Here is a 12,979-nt window from a genome sequence, read left to right as displayed (position 1 = left end):
GGCTAGACGGACTGCTAATCTGGCTCCATATGAGACAACTCTTAATTGTTATTATGTGATACACAATAGGTACGTAGTTAAGTGTACTGCAGGCTGCTTCTCGTCATATGTTTCTCTGTCGGGGCTCAGTGCTCTCTGCATATTCTGCCTCACATCCATCACAGCATCAGCCACCACCCACACTGGAGGAGGAAGGGAGTCAATTACACCTAATCTGCAGGCTAGGCATATGACAACATTAAACGCATCGATGGGATCTGGTTCATTAGCTCAGGCTATAAAGACTCCAGATTTCGGCTCACTTTTTTAGTCTCCCGGTCTGTGGCGAAAGGATACCACTTTCCTTAAGCAAAACTCACCTCGGTTTGTTTCAGGGGAAATTATGCGCAAGTGAGCATCCCTTTCCATCCATCATCCAAACTGTGCTCTTTGCGCTATGCAATAGGAGAGCTGCTGGAATTGTATCTGACTTCCTAATGAATTTCTGCCCTATGTAAGGTGTCTTCCTCCCCCTCATCAAGTAAAAACAGAGAAAACACAACACTCCAAAGAGACTGTGAGTGATTTCACACAGTGCAACTCCCCTATATGAAACTCACATGAAACACATGCTTGGGCCCCTGCAAAGATATCGCTCGTTCGTTTCTTCCTACATGTACATTTAGCTCCCCAGAGCTTATTCTACAGACACACAGCTAAACAAAGGCCACATGGTCAGTTGCAAGTTAGATATGCACTAATTTCACACAATCTCCTATATGGTGCTTTTAGTGTAACACCCAGTCGTAAGCAGTATGGACCTAGATAGCCCCACTATCAACATATACCTTGCACACAAGTTCTTAATTAGAGGGTTAGTGTTTTATCAACAATTCTAAACCCACGATAGCAAAACTGAGTCTTCATTTTAGATACAATAGACTCTTTGAATATCAATGTGCTGCAGGAACATACCACCTCCTCCTTGCAAGGGCACAGGAATAGAGGTGGTCACGGACTGGGAAAAACCCACGGGCCGTTGGGCCGTGGTCTGTCGCGTTTCATGGACCACAGACCATGAACTTTTTACAGACCTGCCCCAGTTTGCAAACCGGTCAGTCCATGGACCGTTAGCGTCGGTTTCTGTGTCACTTGCAAGCAAGGGGCACGTAAATAGGGGCTTTAATCCCTCCTTGCTTCAGCTGGCTGGTGGACTCCGCCAGTCCGCTAGTGCAAGGGGAGATTTAAATTTTAAAGAGCTCCCTACGCTGCTTGCAAACAGTGCAGGGAACGATTTAAACCCCCCCTTGCTCCAGCTGACTTGTGGGCCCACCAGTCAGCTGGAGCAAGAAGGAGATTTCAATTTAAACCCAGCTGACTGGCGGGCTCCGCCTAGAATTGATTATATTCTGCTTCAGTATTTTTTCTGTATTGGATTCTTGCTAATACTATGTCTTTAAACTTGTATCTATTTACCCTATGGTATTGTTTATGAAATGTCCTTGATACTGTATTGAAATGTACTTGATACTGATTGTACTAACCTTGTATTGTATAATCCGCTTGGAGTCTCAGTGAGAAAGGCGGACTATAAGTGACATAAATAAAAATAAAATTAAAATAAACAAATCCAGGTGTTTTCCTGTGTTTCTTTCTAGTTGGGCAATGTAACATACCACCAGCAATACAATACATATTCCAAGGACCTGCCAGTACTTTTTTTCCTTGGGACGCTCTCTCGAAGTCACTAATAATTGCATTTATTATGCAAGTCACATTACAACACTAGACAACCATAAATCAGCCCCCTCCACAAGTACTAAAACCAACATATATTTAGAACTCACAAATCTCCATATCACAGCTCCAAGGCCCAAGATAAATTTCCAGAATGGCAGTTCCATCAGAGCACACATTATCTAAATCGTTTGCATCTGTCAACACAATTGCAGTGAATGATTTAACCTGGAGTAGCCATAGGAGATTCATTTAGAAATCCCACAATGCCAGACTTGAAGGTACAATGTGTTTGATGCAAGAACTCATTTCTACAAATGATTAATTGGAACTTGTATTTCACACAGCGTACACTTAGAGCCACTGGTGATGAACTTATTAGCAATCCATTTGTTTTCCTTTCTTTCTTCAAATTCCCTCAGTCATTCATGCTCTAATAAACTACTGGGAATGAAAATTATGGTGGATAAAAGTTATGAGATCAGAAAAGCATGGACGAATGTTCAAATCGCCAACTGACAGAATCTACCCACACCATCAGCAACTGTGACTGAAGCAACGTATGGCACATTTCATTCCCCAAGTAAACACCACACGCACAAGTGTGCTTTACACAGAGTCAGATCTTTGGTCCATCTACACAGTATTATCTTCTCCATCTAACAGAAGCTTTCTAGGGTTTCAGGTATAGAAAGTCATTTTTTCAACACTGGCTACCTAGAGTTTTTATTTGGAGATGCCAGGAATCAAACCTAGGACCTTTGCCTGCAAAACTGATGCTCTGTTTTTGAGTCTTTCCCAAGTTCTTAAGACATAATGCTACAAAGACATGAGAAGGGTGATGCGATGCAAAGGAGGATAGGGCCCCTGTACACCATTAATGACTTGTAAGCAGAACGAATTTTGGCAGGTCTGATTTGCATCACAACTTGCTCATAGATAAAAAGAGAGGGAAAGCCGCAGCCACTGAAATTCTCTCCTTTAGAAGAGTCCTGCTGTCATATGCATCTGATCACTCCCAGCTGCAAGCAGTCTGATCTTACCCCAGCTGTCTTATGTAACTGTCCTGTGCTGTATAATCTGGTTTTCGCACCTGCACTGAAGGCTGGTTGCTTTTTTAGAGGATCAGGCAGGGATGGTAATCAAGAAGCAAGCAACCGATTAACAATATTGCGTATAACTGACAAGACATTTACTGGGAAGCAAGACCTATGATTTCAGTGGCACTCGTCTCCAAATAAAATTGGCACCTCAGTAACTTAGGATGGACTGGAGATGTTTTTTTTCAGAGAGCGGAGTGTGGTATGCATTCACAATATCCTGCCATTGTCTCTGTTCAGTTTTGCAACAACTCGGAGTACTACAAAAACTTGCAAAACCCTATTGATGAGCAATGAATTCAAGACAAAAGAAATCACTGGAACACATGAAGCTGCCTTATGCTGAGTCGCAGAAGCAGTGGTGTATCAAGGTGAGTCTTGTCTGCTGTGACTGGCAGCAGCTCTCTTGGGTCCTAGACAGGGCTTTTTTTCTGGGAAAAGAGGTGGTGGAACTCAGTGGGTTGCCCTCGGAGAAAATGGTCACATGGCTGGTGGCCCCGCCCCCTGATCTCCAGACAGAGGGGAGTTGAGATTGCCCTCAACTCCCCGCTGTCTGGAGATCAGGGGGCGGGGGGCCACCAGCCATGTGACCATTTTCAAGAGGTTCCGAAACTCCATTCCTGCTGAAAAAAAGGCCTGGTCCTAGATCAAGATCTTTCACATCATCTACTATCTGCTCCTTTTAATTGGAAATGCCGGGGATTGAAGCCGGGACCTCCTGCATGCAAAGCGAGCACTCTACCTCCCCAATTTACAAAATGCATAGCGAAACGTAGGGAATTCACTGCCACAAGATACAGTGATGGTCACCAGCCTTGAAGAAAATCTAAGCAAACTCAATGGCATCTCTATATTCATAAACTTCACATGAGTTTCATCCTGCCCGTTTCCCAGCAACTCACAGCAGCACCTATAGTCCCATTACTTTTATGATTCTATGGACAACCATCTGTTAGGGAAGTTTTTGGATTTCCTGCAATGAGCAGGAGTTTGGACTAGATGGTCTAGAAGACATCTTTCTTGATTCACCCACCCCATTTTATCTTTATAACACCCCCAGGAGATAGGTTAGGATCCTGAGAATGATTGGCACCACATCAACCAATGAGTTTCACAGATCTCTCTCCCCACCCCCCACCCCCAAGTTGTAGCTGAATGTTCCTTTGGTTGCGTGCTTTCAAGAGTGTGGCCACTTATGGGAAACGGCAAGCTGGACTAAATAGATCCTTGGTTTGTTCCACCAGACATCATTTTATGCCTTGTCTGTGTCTCCAGCCAGTGAATGATAATGCCGGAACCAAAAGAGCAGGCCCTTTCAATATCTACAGCACAACAAACAACATGGCTGATGAGTGGGTGCATTTTAATTGTGGCCAGCCAATATCACAAGAATGGCATGCAGGGCTTTTTTTCAGCTGGAACGCGGTGGAACGGAGTTCCGGAACCTCTTGAAAATGGTCACATGGCTGGTGGCCCCACCCCAATCTCCAGACAGAGGAGAGTTTAGATTGCCCTCCGTGCCACTGGAGTGGTGCAGAGGGCAATCTAAACTCCGCTCTGTCTGGAGATCAGGGGGTGGGGCCACCAGCCATGTGACCATTTTCTCCAGGGCAACCCACTGAGTTTCACCACCTCTTTTCCCAGAAAAAAAGCCCTGATGACATGTAAGCAGAAAGAGAAGCAATTACTGCCAATTAATACAAGCTGTAACCAAGGGAAGTGCAAGGAGGAGAATGCCTTACTGTAAAAGCACGGATTTGCCAGCAGATTACAAGCCCAAGCCAGGTGCTCACTTTCTCAGAGATATTACATTGCCACACTCGAAAGCAACTATTTTAAGGCAGGCAGCTGAGATTTGTACGGGATATTGTTGCACCAACTATTCCATTTGGTTTCAGATGACATCATCTGGCATGGCACTTAAATCCAGCCTTCCCCCATATAAATAAAACTGCCTGGCCTTAAAATGACGCAATTTCCATATTCCAAGGCAAGAAGGGTGAACAATTAAAACCAAGCTATGCTGTCAAAAAAGTACCCATACTAAATGGCAGGGGAAAGACTTCTTTGTTTTTATCCAGAGCAAAGACAGGAAGTGAAAAGGATTGTGCAAAACAAGCTGTCCAAATGGTTTATCACTATAGATTTGGTGGGAATCGGGGTGTGATGTACTGAAGAGGTCCCTGACTCTCCACAAAATCTGCACCACCCTTGGAAACCTGGAATCACCTTCCTTATACTGTTCCAAGCTGCAAAATGATGCTGAAGACAGCGTTCTCCATCTCTCCCTAAACCCATGTCACCAACGTTGTTCAAGCATCAGATTAATTTCTCTCCTCAGCTCTCATTAACTTATCAGATGATAAATGTCCCTTGCTTCCAAACACCTTATTCCCAAGGTAGAATATCAACACTCTCTTCCCCAACCCTAATTCATAACCTCACCCTGGGAAGCTTGCTGGTACATTCTCGTGAGATCTTTTCAAAACCTCACTTCTGAAGAATTCTTTTTATCACCGTCTTCAAATGTTGCTTCCAAAATGAAAAGAACACACGGTAAAGGGGGTTCGACAGGCAGGATTATTCAAGATGTGTAAGGCTCATAAATCTTTAACACACATTCAAAATAAGTGGCTCTCTTATTATCAAAGTTTTTTAAAGACTAAATTTATATGAAACTGAAAAATCCCTGTAAATTGCATGTCCTTTTCTGCTGTCCCTGGAGTCTGTAGTGCTTTCATCCCATCTGTAACCCTTTGGAAGATTTCCCCCTTTGTTCACTAGGGATGACAACAGGGTCAGATGCTGAGAAAAACAGCTGATAAACATCTGCTCCCCAAACTGAAACAAAACCAAGGACATAAAGTTTGCAAGTGACTGCAGAGTCAAATACTATGCCAAGCTAATGCTGTGTTCTCATGGTCCCTTATTTAGCAACCCCTTTAAGCAGTCTACATTCACCTAATCAGTAATGTTGTGAATTAATGCATTCCTCACTCATGCATGGCCTTTCATGCTCAAAAAAGTTCAGCTGAAGCAGGGCTTTTTTTCAGCAGGAACGCGGTGGAACAGAGTTCCGGCACCTCTTGAAAATGGTCTCATGGCCGGTGGCCCAGCCCCCTGATCTCTAGACAGAGGGGAGTTTATATTGCCCTCTGCGCCACAGCACAGTAACTGTTGACAGTAACTGCCTCCCAAAATGTCTAGGGTAAAAAAATACTTGACATTGTTCTAACTGGGGACACCAAGGATTCAACCTGGGAACATCTAAATAACAAGCTGACAAAAGAAAGCCATGCTTTGCTCTTTGTTTCAATCTCAAAATCTGAAACACACCCCAAAATTCACCAATACATCAATTTGTGCAAAATTCCCCACATCAGGTTGCTGCGCACTACTAAGGCAGGGGACATGGGAGGAGATTCTAGTGGCAGGCCTTGTCCCAACCAAGGAAGCAGATCCTGCGCAAGACGAGCTGAACACAGGCTTGTCTTGATGATCATGAAGCTTATTTGCAAGGTTCCTGGCAGCAATGGGAGTTATTCTGGGGAATGTGAATATCTCTTGTTTAGTTTCTATTTATAATGGTTAATATTTCAGTGCTTTTTGCTGTTGGTTTGGTAGATTCTTTTGACTTGCGTATGCATGTTGTGTGTTTTTTTCATATGATGCTTAAAACTTCTAAATGTGCAATGCATGCCATTTATATATCTAATATACATATATTGTTGATTTGCTAGTTCACAAACAAAACTAAAAACTGGGTACTTTTACAGAGAAAGACTGGTATAAGGAAAAATGACACAAAAATAAAGAATCATTAGTTTGATTTGAATAAGGGAGAAGTGAAATGGGGCAGGGATGAGGTCTGTTCTTTCCAAATGCAAGAAGATGGAGGGGGGCATTTGTGCTGGCAATGCTGTTCCTGCCAACACCTATGTATTCAGTCAGGCTAGCGTGGGCACATGAAAAGAGCTGGGTTTGGGTTTTTTTGCAAAGTCAAATTTACATTTTTGCATTTGTGATTCAGCATAAGAAGCAAGGAAGAAACTGCCTTGTCTGCTGTGAACTACTTTGTGATCAGAACACACACAGACACACCCGCTCAGTTCATTTATACCCACAATTTGGTTGCTTACTTTGTTGTATGAAATAGTATGTGAGAATTCTAATCCTCTTGCAAAGAGGAGAGGGAAGGGGGGAAAGGACACTGCTACATAACTGGATAAAATCCCTGCATGGTAATTTGAACGTTTTTGAATTAAAGTTGTGTGAGCCTTAGCATTAGCATTTTTCTTGGATGGAAGAAGCTTTTCCATCCTGCTTCTGGCAGAGTCTCTCCAACAGGATTCCCAAGGATGCAGAGAGGATGGTATCCATGGATTATTCATTTGTGCCATAGCCAGCCTGACATTGTTGACTAATTAACACCAAATAAGAGTAATAGTAAGCAGAGAGCCCAATTACACAACACCAGTTGCAAATTTTTATCCAAACTCAGACTCACTTTCCTAATTGCATCTCATTACTAGAGGCTAATTAGGTTTGACTTTCCCAGTTAAGTCCTTATGTGCCAAAACTTTTCCCATGTCATCCTGGAAGTGTTTGAATTTTCCTATGCAATCTTCTCAAAGTACTACCTCAGACTAAGGGCTAAGGTTAGTTTTAAAACTTCCTATGGTTTTTCATGCAGCGATTTAATTTTCATGGGGAGGGAGTGTTTTCTAGCACTCCCCTCATGAAAACTGAATCCCTATGAGAAAAATGTACGGTTAGGGTTAAATACATTTGTATCAGCCTTAGAACTAAACAAAAACCCATCGTTATATATATCAGGGATGTCAATTCATTCAAGCCATTTTAGCTGATGGATTTAAGTCAATTAATTGATTAGTCAGTCATGCATACTACTGAAGGAAAACAAACGTGCACTTTAAAAAAATGTAAAGTGCTACTGAAAAATAAATATTTTTTTTAACAAAATATCCTGCCAGGTTAATTAGTGGAACCTTTTAATAAATCAAGCAAAAAAATTTTAATCCATCAGTCTAATTAATGAAGTTCTAATATAAATAAATACAAATATATAGAGAGAGAGTTAGATCTGGAATATAACTTTCTTCCCATCACCCACTGCAGCTCATTTATTTCCCTAAAATGCTGGTCAGGACCCTTCAAGAATGGCATGAGGGGTCTTATGGCAGGAAGGGGAAATTGGCAAAAATTACACCTCTTTTTCTGTGAGAAGAAAATTTAGTCTGGATCCAACCCATAATTTTGAAGTATCTTTGTGTCCTCTTAAACTGTACCAGATTTGCTCTTTCCAGAAAACTGATGAAGAATAACTTAAGCGCCAAGAAAACTTTCCAGCAAATGAAGTCATTGGATGAGCACAATGATGTCCTCTCTTTTCAGCTATGGGGAGAAAAACAGCATAGGAACTGCTGCTGTGATTCTGTATCATGTGGAGGTTTAAACTACACAGTACAAACGCTCCTGGAGCTTGGAGAGGGCAGCTTTAAGGAACTTTGGCTTGAGAGAGGGCAGGTGCAGATCAGATCCTGCGTTCCTTGTATTTAATCACACTATCTCCAGTTCTACTTCATCCATGTTCTCCATCCCAATATACACGCTACAATAAACAGTTAAAAAGGACAAGGGGTCAGGAAGAATAGCTGCTGCAAAATCCCATCTTCAGTTGCTGCAATGGTTTCCCTCCCCAACTTCTTCACAGAGGAAAGTGTAAATCAGGAAGGGGGATTGCACTAGTACTGCAGCCTAGATACATTCCCTGGCTAGTTCATTTTTCCTGCGCCCGCTCCTGCTTCCTTGCTACTGCTGCATTCACTCCAATTGTCCCTAATTACCAGTTCCTGCCTCGAGTAATAACCAATGACTCTAGTGCCGCTCACAATGGACTTTTTTCACGTTTTGTGTGAGAGTGGCTAAAATTGTCATTCTTCGAGATTCAGCTCCCCATGCCCAAATCTTCAGAAGTTAGATCTCTGGCTGAATGGGGTTCTTGATGCATCATAATTGTTAATTAAAGTCACTTGCTGAGATGCAACTGTTCTGCTTGGGGGTTTTTTCTCCCCTTCATAATGAAAGAATCTTCACTGAAGACTGCAACACTGCAGCATTTGTTGAGATCGGACACAACACCAGAGAAGCGCTAATGAGAGAAGCGCTAATGAGAATGTCCCAGAGTTTCCGTCTCCACTCTCACTCAGATTAATACAATCATACAATTGGAAGTAACCAGTTGGAAGTAGCCTTGGTGGCAAGGCCATGGAGGGCTGCATAGGTAAGGACAAGGAGTTTGTATAAGATTGGATAGCAGACAAGTAGCCAAAAAAGGACTTAGATATCCCATGGTCAAAGCAATGAGGTAGTGAATGATTTTGGCAGTAGAATGCTGGATAGACACACACTGAAGTTCCCATTGACTGCTAAGAAACCATTCAAACTTTCATTTTCCTTCTCCCCTAACTTCCTTTGCATCAGTTCTTATTTAAGAAATTTGCTTTCTATAGAGCTAAAAATCAAACTTATCAGCTCACTACACTCAAGGCAAGTACATCTCTTCTGGCAACACACCAAAACGCTGAATGAGACATCATTTGCCAAAATGTTAATACTACTAATTAAACTGTTCAAAATACTGAAAATATTTTAACCGCAATATTCACATTTTCTCCCTGTATCCTTCAATTGAACTAATTTGAGTAATGGCACATTTTATTTTATCAGCTGAAATTGACCGTGGCTCAGCTCACGTGTCTTTAATTCATTAATTCTTTCAAGTGCTCTCTCTGTCTCTGGTTTTATTTGGCACGGTCAGGTTCCATAAAGACAGCCCTGGACATTCTGAGCAGGGAAGTATGGAAGCCCCCTGAGAAATGTCACTAGTTATACTAAAAAATTTTTGGCTTCCTTCAAAACTTCTCCAGTACCTTGCACACACAGAATATTGAAATTTGTCTCAAAATTTCATTTTAGGTGTAATTTGGTAGCTACTTTAATTCAACTTTAACTTCCCCTTCTCAACAACCATCCACTCACCATGGGCTTACCAAGGAAAGCTGAAGAAAGAAACCAGTTAAGCTTTTCTACATTCAGACGATCGTCAACTAAAGCTAGCAGAGCAGTTCCCTACCTGTTATGCTGCTAGAGAAAAGGGGGTCATAGCAGAAATGCCTCAGGATCAATCCCTACTATATTCAGATGAAAAGGGATCTCCAATAAGAAGGCTGATCCTGGATCTGACTGATGCTAGTCAGATTAAACACTACTGAGCTATAAGGGGGCAGATTATTGTGTGTTCTGCCAAAGATTTACTGAACAAAAGAAGCATATGACAGAGTGGATGAGATGATGAACTCGCCTTTATCTTATTTAAAAGGATTGCCTCTTTCCTTACATCCTACAATGGCTCTCGAGAACTTTGGAGAATGTTCTCCAAAAGATTCTGGTGAGGCAAATCAGCTGGGTAAGGCCATATAAAAAAGCTCTCTCTCAGCAGCAGCCCCCAGACTGCAATATTCCTCTGTCCTTAAATCTGAACTTTGCTGTACTAAAAAGTAACTCAAGACTTTTGGTGTAGGGTTTTTTTTAGTGATCAGCTATGATGGGACAATGGATTTTATGGTTCTCTTTTAGCTTGTTGTATTCCACCTCTACTGGTTTATGCACTAGCCTTGAGCCACTAGACTGGGGGGATTAAAAAGAACAAAAGTTTGTTTTAACAAGTACATAAATGCTGGTATGAAATTCTAAAATACATTGTTTGTTTCTCTCTCTCTCCCCCTTGTACTTATAAATGCTCAAAGGTAGCTTATATAAAGGTAATAAAATAATATAAAAACAACAAAACAAAATCCAATGAACAAACTAAATCTAAAATTATCAGCATCAAATCAGTACCTTAAAAAAAAACCCAGGAAAACAGAATATGTTGTGTTGGCATTGGCACCCAAAAGAGAAAAGTCAAACTGACTTCTCTGATATCCCCAAACCTTACAGAAGGTAGGATATTAATCTTTTAAATATCAAACTATAAACAAAACACAAGGGTCAGTTCTATAAAGGAATCCACCAAACATTTTGACCTGGCCACAAACTAAGAGCTGGACCACACGATACAAATTACACACGAATTACACGAAAACTTACTTACACGTGTTCCAACGTTGTTTTCAACTACACGCGCCAGGACTGCTAGACCTCCATCGAACTCGTGTTCACGGTGGCACGGGTTTTCTTTGCGTACCTCCAAGATATCCCATCATGCATCTCCATTTTGCACAGATAGGAAGTGGAAGATATAGGAAATAAGGATGCTCTGCATTGCCGACTTACTGATCGTGACTATGTACATGTGCCGTCGCAGCTACACTGGAGCAGAAAATTTTGAATGCGTGCCTGGACCAGGACACGGGCTCATCGACAGAATGCTGGACACGGGCATCTGGGGTAAGACAGGACTCCTGACACTCACTCGGTCTTGTGTAATTCGTATAGTGTGGTTTGACTCTAAGTTACTTTGCCTAGCCTTGGTCAGCCATTTTGTTATTTACACTGGAGAACTTAACATTTTATCCTCTCTATCCAGGCTTAGGAATTCTCCTTTTCAACATGTTGATGAACCAAAAGATCGATGGGCCCCTTGATTTTCTACAATATTAAGTCCCTCAAAGAAGCATTTCAAGTTGTTCCTGTGGTATAAGTACAAGCCATTCCATCTCTTGTGGCTCTTCTACTGAATTTGGCACTACACCCTTGAAAAAATCCCTCTGGGGTGCTTGCAGTTTAGACAGAGAAGCACAGTATAGTGGGGCCTGCATTGATTTTGCGCTCAGCTTGGGAGAGAGTTTTAAGTGGAGGGCAACATTTTAGTTTGTGATCTCATCTAACCAATGACAGAGGAAAAGATTATACTTCTTCAATACTGAGTGAATATCCAATGGGCACTAAGAGGCAGACTGCTGGATCACGACAGGAATAACTTGAGTTCAAATCCCCAGCCAGCCATGAAACTAAAAAACATGACCTTCAGTAGGGCCTCATTCCCTTGTCTGAACTTACTTCAAGTGTTCTTGAACACAGGAGAACAGGCAGGATGGAAATTTAATATAGATATCCTTCTTGCTGTTCCCTCATCTCTCCTCTGTCAAAATTCATGTCAAAATTCAAGTTGTCCATGGGGGCAGGAACCCATTCTCTTGCTGTTCCTCTGAGGTAAACAGTGCATGGCACTCCTTCAAATAATAGCCTCAAAGCTGCAGAATAATCGTGCTATTTAGTCTGGGGGAAGCCCTGCCAAATGACTATGGGCATCTTAAACTCTAAAGAATATAGCTTTCATTGAACCCCAGAAAGCATATTTTTCACATCTAGAAAACACTTATTAAAAAATTAAGTCATATTTCTAAAAAACAAAGATGAGAGAACCAGCTACCAAGAAACACAGAGGAGATAGTACTGGCCGGGCATAGTTGGCAGATAACTCTTAATATTTCGTATCAGCTCAACATAGCTGTGCAATTTGTACAGATGGATAGAAAATTGGGCACTGTGACTGCTTAGACAGGTATCATTGAATTATATGCAAGCATACAAACCTTTTTGGTTTCACACAAAAGACCCTTGAAAAGAGATGTTCATCAAGATATGTTTGGATGCTTGCCAGACCTTCCCTTTTATATGACCTGATATGGTCCTTCTTGGCCACATATGTGGCCATACTGTCAGTGTGTGGCCCAAGCAGTACCACAAATATTGAAGAGATCTTAGGTAATCCAAAGTTAAATCACTAACAGAGTTCACACAGAAGCCACTTAATAGAAGAAATGCACATACCATTCCAGACAGGCTGATTGGGAGGAACAGAACAGCTTGCACTCTGAAATGTATTCTTCCAGTTCAGGAACATGCACCCATGTGGAACGATCAATAATTCTGCTGCCTATGAAAATGAAACCAAATGAGACCTTTTCTTAAAAAAAGAAATCAATACCTAGAACCCCCCATAAGACTACTGCACATCTGTTTGTGTTATTTTGACTGGAACCAAACAAAGGATAATAAACCTCAAAAGATTTAAGATGCTATTGCCTCAGTATAAACCAGAACTTTGCTCTAAGGCAGCTTCAGACATCCCAATG

At 41.7% G+C, this 12,979-nt stretch overlaps 1 protein-coding gene across 1 annotated transcript in view; it reads right to left on the bottom strand.

The window, feature by feature from the left end:
• The window catches only part of PKNOX2 (PBX/knotted 1 homeobox 2), a 370,783-nt gene that overhangs the window by 334,648 nt on the left and 23,156 nt on the right, over positions 1-12,979 (bottom strand). Inside the window, exon 2 of the mRNA XM_054997769.1 lies at positions 12,675-12,780. The gene's annotated coding sequence lies outside the window, so the exon portion shown is untranslated. The remainder of the gene's footprint in view (positions 1-12,674; positions 12,781-12,979) is intronic.

The sequence above is a fragment of the Eublepharis macularius genome, chromosome 14 (genome assembly GCF_028583425.1).
Source record: "Eublepharis macularius isolate TG4126 chromosome 14, MPM_Emac_v1.0, whole genome shotgun sequence".
In the NCBI taxonomy this organism is placed as follows: domain Eukaryota; kingdom Metazoa; phylum Chordata; class Lepidosauria; order Squamata; family Eublepharidae; genus Eublepharis; species Eublepharis macularius.
This window is presented reverse-complemented; position numbering and strand designations above follow the sequence as displayed.